Below are 19,862 nucleotides of genomic sequence, written 5' to 3'. Positions count from 1 at the left end.
ATATTTGGAAGACTTTTGGCAACTTTTCTGCCCCTTCCCGTGTCTTCCTCACCTAGTCCCACAGCGGTAGGCTGTGAGTGGTCACCTAGACCAGCACTTGGGGTGGATGTGAGAACCCCTGGTCGGCAGTGCTCAAGACTGTGGGGAGAATGCCAGGTGGGTGGAGGAGGAAATTCCAACCAGATTAGGCACACTTGTAGACTGTAGACCATGCTGAGTCCGGCAGTGATGAAAACAGGGGCAAAAGGAAACAGGAAAGATTTGAAGCGAGGGAACTTCCGCTGACCCTTTCACAGCCCTTCTCTTGCTTTGCTCGTCAGGGAAACTGCTGTCCCCAGCTCTGCTAGGAGGAGTCCTCCTTCCCAGCCAGGGTGCAGACGGATGACTGACAGCATTTTCTCCAGGAGCTGGTGGGTGCTGAGCTAGCTGGAAGCCTTGGGTTGATCTCGGGGTTAGGTGCCGGCTCTGCTGAGCTCTGAGCAGCGCTGAGGCAGGCAGGTGCCAGGACAGCGCATTATTCCTCACCTTCTCAGTCTGCTCCTCTGGGTCCCAGCAGCACAGGCTGGGGAGGGTGCTGGCAGGGAGGGAGTGAAGGCAGCTGCCAGAGTCCCCTCCCACCCACTTCACTGCTTTTGAAACAAAGTACAGTGTGGTTGTTGCTGTTCAGCTTCAAAGAGGCATGAAATCCCCAATTGCTCCAGTTCTTGCAACAAAATTACAGTGATTTTTCTGTCTCTCTTCCCCTGTCTTGTCTCCTCAGATCCCTCCCCTCCCTTTTCTGTCTTCCTTCAATGGGAGGTGCTTTCCTGGAAGGTGGATTTGGGAGGGGCATGGAGTCAGAAAAGGAGCATTCTTGAACTTTTCTTTTAGTTTCTGTGGCATGAGCTCCCAGGCAGAATGCTGGTAGCTGGCATCTGCGCCCTGCAACCTGCTGCTGGAGGGTCATGGGCGGAGGTCCCACCCCGTCCCAGAGTCAGCACCTGGCCCTACATGGCAAATTTCTGCTGCCCTGACCCCTCTCTGCCCAGAAATGGGAGAGGTATAGGCTGCAGGGAGAGGGTTTGGAGGGGAGCTCCTCGCATGATTAGTGGGTAGTGAGGGTGGTCTCAGGTGACTTCAGCTCATCAGTAGGGAGAGGCACTTGGGGCTTAATATTAGGGAGAGATTTAAGTGACTGCTTTGTTTAAACCACACAGGGGTGTGCACGTGAGGATCAAATGGGTGTCACAAGCAAGGGCTGGAGGTGCTTGGTCCAGGACGCTTCTTATCCCTTTTCCTGGTTTCCGTTTGGGCACGGTTTAGCTACCTGTGGCCATCTCATTCATGAGGGCTTTTATTCCATTACTCTTTGGAGCAGGGACTGATCTGAGGACTTTAGTCTCACTTCCCCTGTTTTATAGGCTTGGGTTCTTGACTTCCTTCCAACTCTGGAGTGTTGCCTTTCCCTGACCCACTGAATGCACTGACTTGCTTGTATTGAATGAAGCAGTCTCTCTTGAACCCCAGAACCTTCTGGGTCTTTTTTGTCCCCCCTAGTACCCAACCTTTTCTTTTAAAAATATTTTCTTTGGGCCTATTTTTCACCTTCAACAAGCAGTGCTGGCCATTGGTGCTGGCCGTAGACACATCTCTATGCCTCCTGGTGTTTGCTAGATCACTCTAGGAGGCACGTGAGCCCTGCTTCCCCCAGAGCCTGCCTTCCCCTCCCCTCCTCTCCTCCCCCTGCCTCCACCTTGAGTGTTCATAGCTGACATTTTTCATAGGAGGGTTGTGTCTAATCACTTCCCTTTGTTTAACTGTAATCCTTCCGTCAAGCGCCTGCTGACCTGGGATTTCTCACCCTCAGTACTATCTTGGGGAGATGCTGATCCTGGTCTTTGACTTCCAGGACACTTAGCTTTTCTGAGTCGTAATTTCTTTATCTGTAAAATGCAGATACTAATTTTTTTTTTCCTGATTTCTCTTTCCTGACCCAACTTTCCATTGCTTCCGTCTTCCCTTATTTGGCACTGTACCCGCAGAAGTGCTTTGTAACTAGCTCTCTTACCTCGTCACTGAGTGCTCCTGCTTCCTGGTTCTGATACCAGTTCAATGAAAGGTGGTTCCCATCAGCTCAAACCGCGACACCTTTGGGCCGGGCACGGGGCTGCTGCCTTTTCTCTGTTACTCCAGCGCCCTCTTCTCAACCTCTCTTTGAAGCTCCTGCCATCTCTTTCCACCAGCATCAGTCTGTCTTCTCTCTCTGTCATCTGCTCACCCTAAGACTCCGGCCTGACTTGTCATTCTGGGAAGCAGGATAGTGGAATGGTTAGAGTTTGGACCCTGAGCCAGACTGCCTGGACCGGATCCCATTTCCCACTAGGTGTGATCTTGGGCACGTTTCTTCATCTCTCTGTGCCCAGTTACCCCATCTGTAAAAAGGGAAAAGGATGGTACTGATATCCCACAGTGGCTGTGAAGGTTGAGTCCTTAAAGCATAGTGCCTGCTATGTAGTGCATGCTCCCTAGGTGTCATTGTCATCATCATCAGTGTGATCCGAGTCACTTTCTCTCATTCTCTTCAGACTTAGGTGTTGGATCACAGATTGCTTCTCCACAAATCCCGTCATCACCCTAAGAATGTCCCTTCTCAGTCACCACCTAACTAACATTCAAATCCCTCTGTTGTTTATGCCTCACAGATCGATGGCCTTTACCTCATGGGGCTTTGTCCCAAACCAGAACCTGCCTGTCTCTGAAATCTTAAATTCGGATGTCTCATAGCCTGGCCACAGCTTTCTCACGGTCACAGTGTGCACCGTCTTCTGCCTCATCTACCTCCCTCTTAGCCCGTCCCTGTCTTCCTCATCAAGCCTGGACTCTGTGACCCATCACTGCAGCCCCTGGGCCCTTCGTTTCTATGACTTTGGTTCTTCTAACACTAGCCTGGCCAAACCCCGATCCTGGACTGACCGCTGGGCTTCCGGGCAGCGAGCCCTTCATGAGAAAGCCACATGGTGCCTCTTTGGTACCAGTGTGCCCATCCCTCTCGGGCCCTCATCCTGTCCTTCCATGCGTTCTGGTCAGGTTGCTTCTGTCCTCCCTGACAGCTGTTTCAGACCATGCTCTTGCTCCTCAAGCCCTCACCCCTCCTTTTTTTTCAGCCTCTGCGTGATATCTTCCTTCCTGGTTCGTAGGGGAACCAGGTCCCCAGTCAAATTCATCTTCCTTTCACTGTCTTCCAACTCACCCATAAGGTAGGAGGGTCCTTCCCCTTGGGTGACTCAGCGGGGGCAGGGAAGGGCGAAGTGTGGGAACCCCTCATGCCTAGAGTTGAAGCCTGGCTCCACACCTGGCACACACTGTTTGACCTCTCTAAGCTCGGTTTCTTTGTGTGCAAAGTGGCGATGTTAATACCAACACCTACCTCATGAGTTGCTGGCAGAATTAAATGAGGCAGCCTATGCAGAGCTTTGGCTGCCGCGTTTGGTGTATATAGTCTTGATGAATTGCCACGGTGGTAGTTATTTTGGCCGTCTCTCTTTTGAGTAACCCAATTCCTGTTTCTTTGGTCTCACCCCCCATTCCTTCTTAAAATCATTTGCAGGTCCCATCTAAAATAGCGAACCAACCATAGACATCTCACCTTGATCCCCTGTACCCCAAGTACTACCTTCTTTATTCCCGGAAACAGACAAACTCCTGTTGCTACTCTTTTTTTTTTTCTTCCTCCTTAAAATAATAGAGGTTATGAAAAGATCATGTTATGAAAAGATCATTGACCCTTGGTCTGTATTCTCTCACCTTGTCACCCTTCAGGCCTCTGGCTTTTGTGCCCACCACTCCACGGAAACCTCGTGGAGACTGCTCGTCATCTTCTTGCTGAACCCTGTCATTGTTCTCCTGACCCCTCTGGTGCTCTTGACTCTGTCCCTGCCCAGGGCCCCTCTGTGAGGTGCTCCTTGTGACCCTGAGACCCCGTAGCTCCCGCTCTCCCCACTTGAGGTCTGGCTACTGCTTGGTCCCTTTTTAACCTCCTGGTCTTCCTCGGGGTGCTGCCCTCCACCCTCTTTTCCACCCCCAAGAGAAGAAAACACATCTCAGTTTTCACCCGGGTCCTGATAACTCACAGATCAGTGTCTGTGGTCCAGTCTCTCTGGGACCGAGGTATCCAGTTGCCTTACAGACGTGTCCACTTGGCTGCCTCACAGGCTCCTCGACCTCGGTGTGTCCAGTGTGGACACCCTGACCTCCCCTCGGCCTGTGTTTTGGCCTGGGCCTCCTTCCTCAGAAACTTGGCGGTCATCTTCAGCTTTTCTCCCACCCCCGCCTCCTCCGCTTCTCTCTACCCGCCACGTGCTTCAGAGACCTGGCCGTTCTTGCATCCGTAACATCTCTTGAGTTTGTTGTCTTCTCCCTGTCCCCAGGGAGACTTGATTCAGGGGACTTGGCTGGCTCCCTTTCATTGACAGCTCCCCTGACCATCCGAGTCACAACTGGGAACCCCCCCCCCCCCCCCCCCCCACCGCCTGCACTTCCCTATTGCCTCCCCCTGCTTTGTTTTTCCCCACGGCACTCGTTCCATTCTAACACATAATACTATTTATTTCTATTGATTATTTATATATTTTGTTTATATTTATAATGTTTATGTTGTTTATAGTCTGTCCTCCCTCATTTACACGTAAGCTCCCAGTGGGCAGGAATTTCTTGCTCTTTTTGTTCTCTGGCGCTTTCCCATTGCCGGAAACAGTAGCCGGCACATAGTAGGTGCTCGGTGGAGTGTCTGTTGACTGAGTTACCGTGAATCGTTCACGGCCAGTCCTGCTCGCTCTGGCCTCGGGGCTAGCGGCAGTTTCCTCATCTCGAGTAGGGAAGAGTAGCAGTGCCCGTCTGTCCACCTTTTAGGTCCACTCGTTGCATCGAGAAAGAAAACGCAGCCAGGTTTGTAGGGAACAAACCTTTCCACCGTTGAAGAAGTATAAAGCACTCTGCAGGTGCCAGGTCATGGTGTTTATTATCAAGCTGGGATCCTATTAAAGGGGGAAGGTTTGCCGATCGGAATGGGAAAATCCTCCTTTTAGGGTGTAGCATGGCTGGTGAGTGGGGCTGAGGAGCAGCCCCATGGCTGTAGTTCACAGTGGGTGGAGTCTGCCCACCTGATGCTCTCCTCGCTGTCCCTTTTACCTTCACAATAAATCCTGAACTCCCTCATGTGGCGTGGACAGAGCCCCGGACCCTCACCCGCTCCAGCAGGCCCACCAGAGTGAGACACGTGAAGGTATTCTGTGAACGAAGGCACAGTGGTTTTAAAGAGATGTGAAAAAGTATGCTTTAAAAACTGCTATTAAACAAATGCTCGTTTCTGTTTTCTTTCGTGTTGTGTTTTGTGTTTTTGTTTCGGCCACAGAAAGACTTTCTCTGCCCTTTTCTTTGTCCTTGGTTTGCGGTAGGACAGGCAAGCCACAGTTATATCCTGATGGGACTGTGAAGTCACCTGGGCACCCACTTCGTTCATTCCACAGATACCGAGTGTCCTCTCTGCCAGGCTCTGTGCTAGACGTGGGACAACAAAAATGAGTCCTGGTCCCTGTCCCCAGAGCATGCTTCCTGTCATTAGATCCTGAGCTTAGGTGATGGAATTGGGTCCCTCTAAAGAGAAGAATGGCCCAACTCGATATTTACTGTAAAGAAGGCACAAGGTCTGGGGTGCTCAGGCTGCCGTCTCGAAGGTCTGGTGCCATCTCGAAGGTCTGGTGCCCGCTGGGAGCGCCAGGGCGGCTTCTCTGCCGGGCACTCTTAAGTTGGCTCCTTCTCCTGCAGGAGACAGTGGCCCTCAGTTGTACACAGTCCACCTCCTCTTCCTCACTCCTGAGGTTGTTAGTCATTTTGGGAGCTGAAATTGCCTCACAGAAGAAGGTACCTTCGAAAACATCCCCCACCCTACCGGTAATCCCAGACAGTCGGGAAGGGCCGTTCAACTTGTGGTCACTATGAGGTGTTATGGTTTCACATTCATGCTTTTTCTCTGAAGAGAAAGCAAAACATGTTGAAATAGAGAGAAATCCCAGTGGCAGCTTAGTCGAAACAGTTGTTGCATAACAGGTTTAGAAGACGTCTGGCCATCGCGGGTCAAGTTGGGGGCTACAGCTTCCTGTCACGGAGGAGATTTCCTCTGGGGCTGCCAGCCCCCTCGATCCAGAGGCCATATCCAGCAAGAGACTCACAAAAGTGTGAGTTTGGCTGGCTCTCTTGTTGTACCCATGGGATTTGTTCCCTGGCACAGCCATAAAGGCTGCATTGGAGATGCTGCTGTGGGCAGGGGCTGGAGAGGGGCGTGTGGGCTTCAGACTTGTGCTGGTATGGAGGCCTCTAGAAAGGGCACCGAGCTGGTGCAGGGCGTGCAGGCGCCATGAATTTGAGTCCCAGTCCCGCTGTTAACCAGCTTCGAAATCTTGGGGGAGTTATTTCTCTGGGCTGATGCCTCCCTGTCTGAGAGACTAATTTAGTCTTTTAGAATAGTGTCATTGGCTTACCTACTTGACAAGGCTGTTGAGAAGCTCAGGTGAGATCATGTTTGTGGGTGGCTTTTATAAACCTTAACGTGCCCAGCTAATGACAGATTGTATCAGAGACAGTATGCTTACCGATTAAGAATAGAGCAGGTCATGTTAGCAGCACAGGTGCTGGGGCCAGACTGCCAGGGTGGCGCCTGGTCAAGTTACCAAAACCTCTGTGCCTTATTTTTCTCCTCTGTAAAACAGGGATAGTAATAGTACCCACCTAGAGCGTTAACATGAGAATTTATCGTGACACACCTAGAGTGTTAATAATAGTGTCAGGGACATGGTAAGCACTCAGTATTAGCTCCTATTATATATAAGAGCGTAATTACTTGAATACCTAGTTACGTTTGTGTATTGCTGTTGCAATTATGTATTGCAGTGTTTTTGTATTGTTTCAACCTCTATTCTGTCATTTGATCCTCTGAGCTCTCCTCTGAAGGTGAGAAAAGGCATGTGGTGTTTCTCATTTTATAGATGAGAAAATTGAGCTTCAGAAAAATAACATGCTCTGGAACTCAGGCCTCTCTTTCTGCTACACCGGAGCTGAAGGGGGAGAATCAAGGAAGGGAAGCAGGTAGGAGTAAATATGAGGTGCTGGGGTGCAGATTCGGATGTCAATGGCAGAGCCCTTGAGCTGGTTCTGAGAAGATGTTGGGGCCCCAGCTGCATTCTTGGGAGAGAGAGACTAGAGTCAAGGGAGTGCCAGCAGGAAATCAAAGCAGGGCATGGAACTTAGGGCTCCAACGTATAGGTAGGAGTTCCTTGGTCCAATACTCCAGTATAGAGAGCAAGGGGATGATGATGATGAATGGTTACCGCTATAGGATATTTTTGGCTCTGTCTGGCTTCTCTCTCTGGAGCAAATTGCAGCTGCCGTGGCACCTTCTCATTTCAGCAGGGTGTTGAAATTGGACTCAATATAGTGATTTGAATCCTAGCCTGAGGATTCCTTTCCAGATCACAGCCTAAAAGTGATCTTTTGAGAAGAGCACTACATCAGAGTTCAGTGGTCTGCTAGGGCTGCAGTTTGGCCCACCTTTCAGGCCCACTTACTGAATCTAGGAAGAACACACAGCCAGGTTTGCAGTGAACACAGTTTAAAAAGTATAAAGCATTCTGCAAGTGCCAGGTCACGGTATTTATTATCAAACCGGATCCTGTTAAAGGGGCGAGGTTAGTTTGTTGGAATGGAAAATACAGGCTCCTGTTCCAGGGTCTGTAGGATTCACTGCAGCTGCATGGCCTTGGGCTACTTAACCTCTCTCCTTACACAGTGTTTCCCATCTGTTGGGTAAAGACCAGGGTGGCCGTCTGCTGCTGTCTCTTTAGCTGGGTAATGAGCAAGAGCCAATTAGACTCCGAGCGGGCTTAGAAATACATTTAAAATTGATAATGCAGGACCAGCGATGAGAGGAGCTGCCTATAGCCACTGTGATGAAGGCTGATGTCTTCCCAGTCCACTGTCAGGGAAGACAGCCGTGTGCCCTGGGCAGTTAGGGCCCAGTCATCTCTGTGGGGTTATTTTATATGCTCACTTTTACTTTTTAAATGAGTCTGCCCCTTTGAGTGCCAGGCAGATGAGGCTGGGGACATTCCCACCTTAGTCCCTCCTGTCTCTGTTTCCTTGTTTGCTCATGATGCTGTCATAGAAAAGTAGAAGGGGAAGGAGGTAAGACAAAGATGCCTTTGTCTTGGGGACCACTGCTCATCTTTATGCCACCCACAGTGAGGATTCTGCTGGCTGGCACCTGGCCTTGGCCCGGGCGCGGAAGGTGTAGGGTCGACACAGCAGCCTATGGGATGCCTACCAGCCGGGCTGGCTGAGACTCACAACACGCCGGCACTGCTTGTGACGCTTGGTGCTCCACTCCCCTGTAAAAGCATGTCCCACAGATGACCCAGGGCTGTCGAGAACCTGGATTAAAGGAGCAGGGTGGTTAGCTGATGATCAGACTGGAGAGGGAGGGAGATCCAAAGGACAGGTGCCTGCGTGCGTGCGAGCATGTGAGAGGGCGGAGAGCAGTCCAAGGTGCGTTTGCACTGGAGAACCAAGACAGTTTTTCCTTAGTCACTGTCTCCACAACTCGTTGGCTAGATTTTGCCTTGTCTTACTTAGCCTGATTCACAGAAATGCCTCTACTGAGGCAGAGTTGAAAGGTATATGCAAAGCTGCAACATCATCCCCCGGGCTTCACTGAATGACTCAGTGAACCAGGGAGTGGGGTTGAATGGGCGTGACCATGTGTACCGGTGCTAGGGAGCCAGGGAGCCGGGAGGCTGACACCGGAGGCCTCTCCCCATAGATGTCCCTGTCTGGCAAGGAGGACACATGTATGGATGGACCATGCCTGTTGGGAGGTGATGAGGCTGTCCTCAGGGAACCTGAACCTTGTCAGGAGGAGTCTAGAAAGGGCTCCTTGAGGAAATATCATCTCCCTATCTATATCGAGACCAAAGGAGACGTAAATGTTCATACGAAGTCATATGATTCTCTCTTCCCCAGAATGTCACGGCCTGTCCCTGAGGTGCCTGACCGTCATCAGGACACCTGAACCCCCCTGACACTCTGATTTTGGGGGTTCTGCTCTGAGCCTTCTGACCGCAGAATCAGCTCAGAAAGTTTTTGTGGTTGTGGTCACTATGTTGGGGGCTCCAGGCAGGACCTGAGCCCCCACCCTGTTCTGAAATGTCTCCTCCTCCTCCTCCTTCTCCTTGTTCTGAAATTTGAATTCTCTGTTTGGCCACCAAACAACTAACTACATAGTGGCTTCCAGGGAAGACCAGCCTCCTCCTGGGGTGAGAACGTTCACTGCAGAGCCAAAGAGCAGAGGAGGACGGAAACAAGGAGGAAGGGAGGAAAGCCGTTATGTCAAAGGCCTTTGTGCTCAAAATTGGTAGTTAATTAATTGGTGGCATTAGCGGCACGTGTCAGCTGGAGCAGCGGCCAGAATAACTGGCAAAAAATTAAATACAGGCTTGTGAGTTGTGGAGGTTTGGGGTTTGCCTTTACCAGTTTGTAGGGTGACGAGAGAGACCTGAGAGACAGTATGGGTGACCACTGTGCTTTTTGAAGGACAGAAGTCAATTTGGAGCCCATAGCACTGGGACCTGTTCTTGACACTCGGATTCACATGTCATTCTTTGTTGCTTTCTAAAGGCCACTGTATAGCTGAACATTTTTTTCTGCCCCCTCTTTCTCGACAGCCTTTCTCTCTCCAGTGGTGCCACCTATAAAATGCAGAGGGTCCAGTTCCCTGGGCTTGTCCATCAGCCTCCAGCGATTTTGATAAAGGGCCTGAAACTGTGCTCTTGAGGATTTTTCCGCTGGCATCTGTATCAGTTCAGGGTTTAGACATCTACTCCTGGATCTCACAGCTTCTGGAAACTGAGTCTTGTTTCTTCAAAAGGCCAGTCTGGTGACAGAGGCAAGAACTGGCGAACCCCAAGGCCAGCCCTCTGCTTCTGTGCTGGCGGATTCCCCTGGCACAGGAGGTCATTGTCATCGAGTCTGTTTTCTGGGTGTTCTGGAGGAGGACTTGCGTGGGCCTTTTCAAGGTGTCATTAGACAGTGCCGAGTTGTTACTCAGATGAAACAGTCGGGATAGAAGCAGATTTGATCTGATTGAAGTTATGCCACAGAAAATGTCCTATTTGGGGAGAGAGCTTGTCAGTGAAAGGGTTAAACACCGGAAGTGTATATGAGACTAGAGAACTCTCTTTTATTGTAGCTGTATTTTAAAAAAAATTTTTTTTTCCTCTTGGATCTCGGCTTCTCAAGACGATCACTGACTTAATGTACATGTATTTATTTTGCGGGCCAGGAAGGGTGATGCGTTAAATGAACTGACGGGGAAAATGACTGAAGATTTATAGTCGGCCCTTAGATCTTCAAGAATATCAGCTTCAGAAATGACTTTTCATTGTGAAAACAATACGATAACGATAAGGAATGTGTCGACAAGCTGGAATGACTCTTAGCTCCTTCTTTGCTTCCAAAAAAAATCTTTCAAGTTTCGGAAGGAGGTAAAGAAGGAGTCAAAACTGCAAATTGTCGTGATGGATGGGAATCTACAGTTTTAAGTGGTGGCAGGTTCCACTTATCCTGGGAATTAATGCCGTTCCCCCCAGAGCCTTCTGACAGTGAGCCGGCTGGTGATCTTTTCCCCGACCTCGGGAAGAACCGTTTTAAACTGTCCTTGAGTGTCTCTTCCAAAGGTCTTTTTTGTTTTCTGATAATCCAATCATAAGAAAATTTCTGAAATTCTCTTGCAGACCCCCAAAACTGGAAAGGTACCACAAAGCTGGGCTTTTACAAAAAGTTGCTTTTTAAACTAAAAAAAATATCTGACGTCTGAGTGGACGAAGTTTGAGGGACAGAGAGAGAAGCTTCGTCGACCCAGACCTGGGCCGCCTGGGGTGTCCTTGAGTGAGGAGGGCGGGGATGAAATAAGGAGAAGCAAGGCAGAAGCAGATTCTCCCTCGGTATCCACAGACATAACGTTTGCGTTTACATTTTAGGGTGAATTGTAATTAGCTTAAGATGACCAGAGGCCTACCAACTGAGTGACTCTGGGAGAAGCACTTCACTTGTCTGAGTCTCAATTTCTGCATCTGTAGAATGGAGAAATTGAACTGACACTAAATGGTCTCGCAGGAAGTTTCCAGTTCTAAAATTTCCACTCTTTATTTCCCCATGAGGAACTATAACTTTGGGGCACCCTCTTTTGACTTTGAATGTACAGACTTAAAAGCACTTTTCTTTTTTCTTTTTTTCTTTTTTTTTTTTTTTTTGGAGAGAAGAGGAAGCTAGGAAGATCTCTGCATGGAATTCTACCGGGGGCTGAGGAACAGGGAGAGGACCCAGCTGCCAGTATATGATTCTGGGCCCATATACCCCAAAGTGCCTGCCTAGAAACTACAGTGCATTTAATTTATTTGAAACCTCCAACTACAACACTTAAAGAAGACTGCAAGCCATTCAGTCAGGCAATTCCAGCAATGCTGAATGGCCACAGCCCTACCCTGGAATCAAGGGGAGCATGTAGCAGATGCTTCTGGAAGGCCCTATTTATAGTTCTCTGACTCTTTCCTGACGGGGACCTTTTATAAGTTCACTACCAGGAAGCTGAGTCATCCGGGGGGTCAGTCAGCAGGTCCAAGTTACCAGTGTTGCCAACAGCACAGATGAAGTTAGCTCAGGCAGTGCAAGCGATTTGGGGGAGCGCGGGTGACAGTGACAAGGTCGCGGAGGCGGGGCGGGCAGAGGCCGGCAGTGGTGTCTTCCCTCGTGGTGACGGGAACACCACCGCTCCCCATGGTTTGTGCTCCCTTTACATTTTGCACTGAGAAGCCTCCTGTTTCATCTACCTCATTTCTTCCCCCCATTCCTTCTCTCTTCACCAATCCAAGGCAGGAAGCCAGGACCAGCCGGACTGACACAGCTCAGAGGGTAAACATGGCCTTCCTGTGCCATGGTTTTCAGGGCTTGGGGTGGGCTCTGTGTCCTTATGCCTCTGTCCAAGCTTATCTCCTGGGACTCAACAGGTTGCTAGGGGCACAAGCGTTCTCGGGGCCTCTGTCCCCGTCCCACCTGCCACCACCCGTGCCCCATGTAGCCCCTTTCTCCTGTGCTTCACCTGCCTGACTCCCCCCAGCTGGCAGGTCTCCACTTTAAAGTCACCTCCAGGACCCCTCCCCAAATCTAAACTAAGTCCTCTACCTTTACTCTTGTAGCACTTAGAATCTGTAATTTTTTACTTGTATAATTTTAGATTTACTCTTTCCATCCTACTAGACTAGAAGCTCCTTGAAGGCAAGGACTCCGTGCCTGCTCTGCTCATCCCAGCGCCGCTAGACGCACGGCCGTTTAAGGAATAGGGAGTACTTTTTGGTAGAACAGCCCTGTTGTCTTGAGGCTTGAGGCTGCTGCAGGTCTGGCTCACTCCCATCTCCGACACCAGCCTCCTCCTCTCTCTCCTGGAAACCCTTCATCAGATGGCTGCCATTTAAAGCGGTTTAAAGCGGTTTAAATCATATACCTGAGCTCTTATTTCTAGGGTGAGGGTTTGAGTCAGCCTGAAATCTCGCCCAGGATTGAGGGTTCTTGCCATTCCCTTCGGCATCCAGTAAAACTTAAAAATGACTCCCTGAAAAACCCCGTGCAATAATTGGTACCTGCAAATATTTGTACATGAAGTGGATTCCAGAAGTGAAAGTTGAGTCTTCAGTATGTTCCTTTTGGTGTCCTTCCCCGTAACCCCGAGAACATCAAGCCTGGTGTTTCTGGTATTTTATCATCCTTCGCTGTTACTGTCTGGTATGAAGGGTGTGTGAAGAAAGCAGGAGAATGTCCCCTCCAGCTGTGACCTGGCCCCGCTTACACGTAAATCATCCAGCACTAGGGAGATAACTGGGTGGTAGCATTTGTGGGAAATCTGGCTTCAGTAACATCTGGGAAATTTACCCTGGACATCTACGTAGACCTCTAGCGTTCCCTGAACTCTGGAGCTGGCTCCGATGGGGCTTTTGTCCTCGGCTGTTACTCTGGGTGGTAGACTCCAGAAAATAGTGGGGTGGATCAGACTTTGGAGCACAGGTCCATATCAAGCCGATAACTGTTTGGGGAAGGGGCTTCAAGTGCCTGCTTTGTATATGCCGGTGGGTTAAATTTAGTGCATCTCTGAGTCCTTGACCATCGCTTGAGTGTCTGTTTTAGTGCAAGCACAGTGCTGGGGTGCTGAGACCACAAATGGATGAGGCTGTCCTTTCTTTTGTGTTTCTCAGACTTTAATGAGAGACAGGCCTGCAGACACGTCACCTGATATAATTATAAGTAGAAGAATGAGCAAGAGAAGGCTGGCGACAGGGCTGCTTTGAAAAAACTCTTTACTTCCTGTGGATAATAGGCTAATAGTGGGGCATGCTGTCAAAGGTGTGGCCTCTGTGGAGGGTGTGGAAGCCGGTCTTGCAGAAGCTGGCAGGACCACACTTGACTTGAGAACCGTGTACGGGGCTTCTGGGGCGCCTGGCTCCCTGGCCCTGCCCAGGGTGGATTCCAGGAGCACTGTCTCTCCCAGCACTCACGGCCCCTCCGTTCCCCATCTCTGGTGGCAGGGCAGTGCCTCGGAACCACAGGCAGTGTCCCCTAATCTCTCCCATACAAACGTTTGGCTGGTTTCGGCAGCTGCCTCCATGCCTGAGCAGTTAGGGTACTGATTCTTGGGAGAATTATCTTTTGGGATGGCACAGGCCAGTGTGTGGAAAAGGACAAGGGTAAGCACTTTTTTTAAAGCTTTGCCTTCTGACCAGGATCGTCGGGGCTGACGTTCCAGATGCTTCTTTCCAAGGCCGTGGCTCTGGAGCCAGGGAGACCGCTGTGTCCAGGGGGGTCACACCGTGCGTTTGCGACCCCTGGCCGCCTTCACCAAAAACAGACAAAAACTGCTGTCCTAGGTGATAAAGGAAGCTGAGGAAATTATTTGATTGTGACAGGATTTCAGACTATGAAATGCATGTGGAATGTGTTGTTGATTAGATTTAGGATTAAAAATATATGGGTATGGTAAAATGCACAAAACATAAAAAATTTACTCTTAACCTTTTTTAAGTATACATTTCAGTGGTGTTAAGTATTTCACATTGTTGTGTGGCCCATCTCCAGAACGTTTTTATCTTCTCAAACTAAAACTCTGTCCCCATTACACAACTCCCCATTGCCCCCACCCCGTCCCCGGCAACCACTTTTCCAACTTTCTATCTCTATGAATTTGATTATTCTAGGAACCTCATGTAAGTGGAATCATACAGCCTTTGTCTTTTCGGATAATGTCTGCCTTCTTGCATAATGTCCTCAAGGCTCATCCATGTCGTAGCACGTGTTAGAATTTTCTTCCTTTTTGAGGCTGAATAATATTCCGTTGTATTTATATACCACATTTTATCCATTCCTCCAAGGATGGACACTTGGGTTGCTTCTGCCTCTTGGTTATTGTGAATAATGCTGCTTATGAATGTGGGTGTACAAATATCTTTGAGACCCTGCTTTCAATTCTTTTGGTATACACCCAGAAATGGGATTGCTGGCTCATATAGTAATTCTATATTTAATTTTTTAAGGAACCGTCACACTGTTTTCCAGAGGGGCTGCACCATTTTACATTTTCCACCAGCAGGGCACAAGGGTTCCAGTTTCTCCTGGATTTTTTTTTATATAGGTGTTTACAAGCCGATGTATAGTAATATAGATTTATCTCCCTCCCAAATAAAACAACCCACACACATTTGTTTCTTGAAGGATTCTTTACCCGTTTTATAGATTTAGATTGTTAGAGGCCAAAAAGGATCTCCTTAGACACAGTCTGTTAACTCCATGTATTCAGTGGACACATGTTTACAATTGTAGTAGACGGATGAGCCAAACAGAAGAAACCTCCCAGCCTCTTGGGTCTACCTGCCGGTGGGAATCCGTGTTGATGCTCAGCCAGGTGAGAGGACCGTGCGGAGTCCTTGGGGACTTGGAGGCAGAGCTGACGGGAGTTTGGACCTTCTGGCTTGCGGAGCAGGGCGTTTTGTCACATTCACTTTTAGGTGCACGTTTTGGGGGTTGGCCCCTTTTGGGAAGGTGAGACACACTTGATGGGAACATCTGTGTTCTGCAGTGCCACGTGTATTAATCCTCCAAAATCCAAGGGACCTGCTGGCACCCACGGGTGGAGCCTAAGTCCTGCCAGGTGACTGAGGAGTATGGGAGAGGGAGCAGAACCCATAGAGAGTTACCTGCGCTCTGTCTTGTAGCACAACTTAGTTGGCTCCACCTGGCTCTTTCCTTTAGTTCAGAGGCTAGCGCGTCCTTGAGCAGTGGGGAGGGCTTTTTCCACGGCAGTGACCTTGTGGGGACGGGTGCCAGTCAGCAGTTCAGGGGACCTGGGTACTAAGGTCCCTGCCTCGGCCTCAGACTGTAGCACCAGTTAAAGATCTCCAGAACTGCCCTTGGCTCTGATCAGCTAGGCCAGGTGAGTGAGCTTCCGGTAGCACTGTCGTCGCGGCCCTTTTGTGCCTGTGTAAACTGACACTCTCCAACTTTCCTTTGGTTATATAACCAAGATTAATGTAAGCAGCTGAGTCTGTTCATTTAGAAATGGCTAGGGAAGAACAGTGAACATGGGAGTGGGTGGGCGGGAGGGACGGCGTCTCTTATGGGCCTGCTGTGGGCAAGTCCCCTCACTTTTCTGAGCCTCAGTTTCTCTTCTGTTAAGAAGGGCAGCGAACTAAAGGGCTGCATGGCATTCCTCACAGTGACGTCTTGGTGTGCCGTGATTGCTCCCAACCAGGGCAAATCCTGAAGGAATTAAGAGTTTTATGAAGGAATTAGAGTAAACAGGATAACTTTTTAGGAATTTGCTGTTTATGGCTGGGTGCTGGGGCACAAATAAAAGCAACAGCAGCTGAATGCTAGCCCACAGGCAAAGAGCTCAGAGACTTTAGGAGGTAGGTGCATTTATGAATGCCATTTACGGAGAAGGAAACAGGCCCAGAGAGATTGAGTAACCTGCTTAAGGTGCAAAGGTGTGAGAGGTAAGCACAGAGCTGGGATTTAGATGAAGGGGGGCCCGAGGGCCTGTTCTTCTGGCTGCAGCGGGTCTGGACTCTGGAGGAAGCTGGAAGCTGCCTCGCCTTTGTCCAGCCTCTTTCTGATCGGAGAGGGTTGGGGTTGGGGTTGGGTCTCACTCCTGTCCCTTCTTTGTGAGGGTGTACAAACTATGGAACTATGGCCTGGAGTCCCCAACATGAATGCCCTGTGGCTGGTGGCTTCCTTCTGGAACCCTGAGGTCTGTTGTGTGGCTTGCGGCCTATTCTGTAGTCTAATGATTCATTTCAAACGTGCAATGAGATCCTTTGTGCCAAACAGCCATTTATCAGTAAGCAGGGAAAAACACCCACATCTTCTAGGCAAGATTAAGCCAGTTTTGGTGATGGTTCTTAATAAGATTTCAGTGCCATTTGTATTAATACAGCTGGAGGTTTAAGGGACATCCTGGAGTCCTTCTAGAAATAATGGCAATGATGATAAACACTGATCGAGCACCTGCTGTACTGTACTAGGTGATTGATGTGCTTAAGTTTTCTCGTTTATCCATCACAGGAAGCATGTGAGACAGGAGTTTTTACAGACGAGGGAGCTGAAGCCCAGAGAAGTTTACTAACTTCCTCAAGTGCACACAGCTAAAAAGTAGAATAGGATTTTAGTCGTGAGGTGGTTGAGGACAGGGCCACTTTGTGTCCTCAAGCCCTATTAATGGTGTCAGAAAGTAGCTATTCACTGAATGGATGAACTTCAAAGTTCAGGGACTGCCTGAGCATTGGGTGGGTGGGTAATTGAACGAGGTTTCTTTAAGATCTCACGATTGAGATTTTCAGCAAAATACGGTTGAAGGATGGTCAGACAGGCAGCCAGGTCTAGGAGATGAAGTGTTGGAAGACTCTGGCTCAGTGATGACCAGCTCTGGAAGCCTGGACAAGTCACATAACTGTCTCCTCACTCGCAAAGTAAAGTTGAGGTAGGGAGGCTAGACAGGTGGCAGAACTCTGAAATCAAACAAAAGCCCGAAGGGAGTCCCACCATGCAAGACATGCTGGTAGATCTGCTGGGGCTGAAGCAGTGAACAGGGACCAGAGCCATCGTGTGGAGAAGCTTGCAACATGCTTCCATGAAACATGCCTAGATTCTGTTCTTCTGGACACAGTAGGTATTCTGGTGCTGAGAGAGGCTTTTTGTGCTTCTAGGGTACTTCCTTGTGGACTCTTGTATTAAGTCGCTCCGTGTGGCGCTTCGATGCTTTAGAGAGTTTACCTGTAGGCCAGGAAAATAAAATGCTTTTGAGAATGAGGTGTTTCTCCAGTGCTGCTTCTGACATCTTGTCCTTACTTGTAGGTGGGGCGTTTATAAGCCAATGGCAATGGACAAGGCTGCTGAGTTAGGGGAGGCCCTAGAGAGGCCAGGTGACTTGAAAGCAGTCTGACTGTTGAAATATTCAATCTTGGCTTTTGAATTACCGGTGGAGTGCCAGGCTTTCATCCATGGGTGAATGGTTTCAACCTGGGTGGGCTCATGGATCCAGTTCTTTTCAAGGAGAGAGAATGGGTTCGTGTTGAACCAGCCACTATTACTTTTTGGGATCAGTGGCCAGGCTGACCACCAGGGTTGGGAAATAGTGAAGCTGTGTAACCTCCATGAGACGGGGCTTGTGACTGCAGGTTGGACGTAGACAGACCCCTCAGGAGCTGCATGAACTTAACCAGCGAGAGTTTAGGTGACTTTGACATAGTCAGGCCTTCTCCTCCTCTAGGAAGCACCTTTGACTTAGCGTGGTCAAAAGGAAGTTAGTGAGCACCTGTGATCCCTTCCAGTCCACCCTTTTGTGAGAGGTTATGTCACCTGTGATTAAGGGCAGCTCTGAACCCAGGTGCCTGGCTTCCGATGCTGTCTGCACTCTGTGACCTTGGAGCAAGTTGCTTGTCCCCTCTGGGTCTCAGTTTCTCTGTTTGTAAATGAGGGTAGTTAGCTGCTGATATAACTTTTAATTATCATAATTGTTTTGTGAGTAGAGGCATCGAGGCTCAGAGAGGGAAGTTTTTTTGCCTAAGGCTGCACAGTCCATGAGGACTAGATGAGGGGCTAGAGTGTAGGGCCCCAGTCTCGTTAGAGCTGGCCAGGTGGGTAGGAGTGACTGGTGGTTCAGGCTTCCCCTCCAGCCCAGTGCCCTGCCTGTCCTCTGGTCCCCCAGTGAGGTCACCAACCCCACCCATGAAACACGAGCCCTGTTACCTGAAATCTTGAGAATTTGCTCACCTATAGTGCAGAAATAATTTAATCCTTTGGGCAGGCCACAAACTGAATGTGTCCTGGGTACATTGGGCCTGAGCCAGGAGCAGATTCTTTTATTCCTCCCTTCTTCTGCTGTAGAATTTTCTAGAGAAGGGGAGGAGTGAGTAGGTTTGGCTCCTAGGATAAAGGAATGTGGGAATGGTTCGACCATAGGCAGGTCTGTGAGCTGCCGCCTGAGGGCGGGGACGGAGACCTCAGTGGCATGTGGTATTAGAGTGGCCTTGCAGTCAGCCACAGCTTCGAAGAGCATGGCCAGTGTGTAGCAAGACTCGTGGGGAAGACTTCTGTTACGTAGGCCAGCTCCCTCCTCCAAATGCAGGACAGCCCATTGGTCCTGCTCACCGTGCAGCTCTTCATGGCTCCCGTCATCCTTTGCAAAATGTAACTGTGGAAAACACTTGACCCTAAAGTAAATTCCAAAGTCCCTAGCAAGCTATTTAGAGCTTCCCATAGGCCAGCCTCAACCTGCCTCTCTCTTAGCAAATATTTATTGGCCATCTATTGGTCAGCCACCCTCCCGAGTCTGGGGCTCCCCGTCACCTGTACTTCACCCCCATGTCCTGTGCGGATCCCCTCCGGACACACCCTCTTCTGTCTCGCAGCCCCACCAGCACGTTCTCATCCCCCCCCGCCCCCCGCTTCAGCCAGCGCTGTTCTCTTCCGCTCCCTGCTCTCTTTGCCTTTTTCTTCCTTCAAAGTGACACACGCACATAGTCCGAAAAAAAAAAAAAAAAATCCAGGAACGCAGAAGGGATTGTAATGACAGCTCCATCCCTTACTGATTGTGGTGTCTTCCCTCTGTCTAGGTGCAGCTCAAGTGGCATCGCCGCCCCCGCCCCGCCCCCCGCCTTCCACCGCCACCACCTTTCCCTGGTCAGCTGTGACCTGGGGTCTGACTCCTCTTACTGTGGCCTGTTTTCGGGAGCTGTGGTGTTTGGTGCTGTAGCTTCTTCTCCAGGAGGCCAAGGAACTTGGTTTTGGTCGTCTTGGTGGAATTTGTGTTTTCTACTAAGTTCACGATAAAGGCTCTTCACTTTGTCATTTTGTGCCTACAAACAGCAGTGCCCCCCACACATACTCCTGCCCCTGACAGCCCCTGAAGGTTTCAGGATTGTTTCTGGAGAGTATTCGTGACAGGTGGCACGACCCCTTTGCAGTCCAGGGCCGTACCTCAGAGGCAGCAGGTGACAGAAACATTGGAGTGTGGCTGGTCTGTTCAGAAGGGCAAATGCGACTTTTCTGAAATTGGGTCCTGTGGGACATGAGTGAAAAGGCGGAATGGCCTCGATGGCTTTTCTCACATGTGTGAGCCACTTCCTCCCACACCCTCCCAGTCCCCCCCACCCCCGACATTAGGGCGACCTGGAAATCGAGGGGCCTCTGGGGTTCCTAGAGGGGGACAGGGAAATTGACATGGACATGATTTAGCTGGA

The 19,862-nt window shown here is 49.8% G+C and overlaps 1 protein-coding gene across 3 annotated transcripts in view; it reads left to right on the top strand.

The window, feature by feature from the left end:
• The window catches only part of SLC25A37 (solute carrier family 25 member 37), a 38,823-nt gene that overhangs the window by 3,659 nt on the left and 15,302 nt on the right, over positions 1 to 19,862 (top strand). The window contains exon 1 of one of the 3 annotated variants that reach the window (XM_023522601.1): positions 110 to 410. The exons of the other annotated variants lie outside the window; for them this stretch is intronic. The gene's annotated coding sequence lies outside the window, so the exon portion shown is untranslated. Of the gene's footprint in view, positions 1 to 109; positions 411 to 19,862 lie in introns of those variants that run through there. 3 annotated transcript variants of the gene reach the window in all.

The sequence above is a fragment of the Pteropus vampyrus genome, unplaced genomic scaffold (assembly GCF_000151845.1).
Source record: "Pteropus vampyrus isolate Shadow unplaced genomic scaffold, Pvam_2.0 Scaffold350, whole genome shotgun sequence".
NCBI classification, from domain to species: Eukaryota; Metazoa; Chordata; class Mammalia; order Chiroptera; family Pteropodidae; genus Pteropus; species Pteropus vampyrus.
Note: the sequence above shows the minus strand (reverse complement) of the source record. Positions and strands in the feature narration are given on the sequence as shown.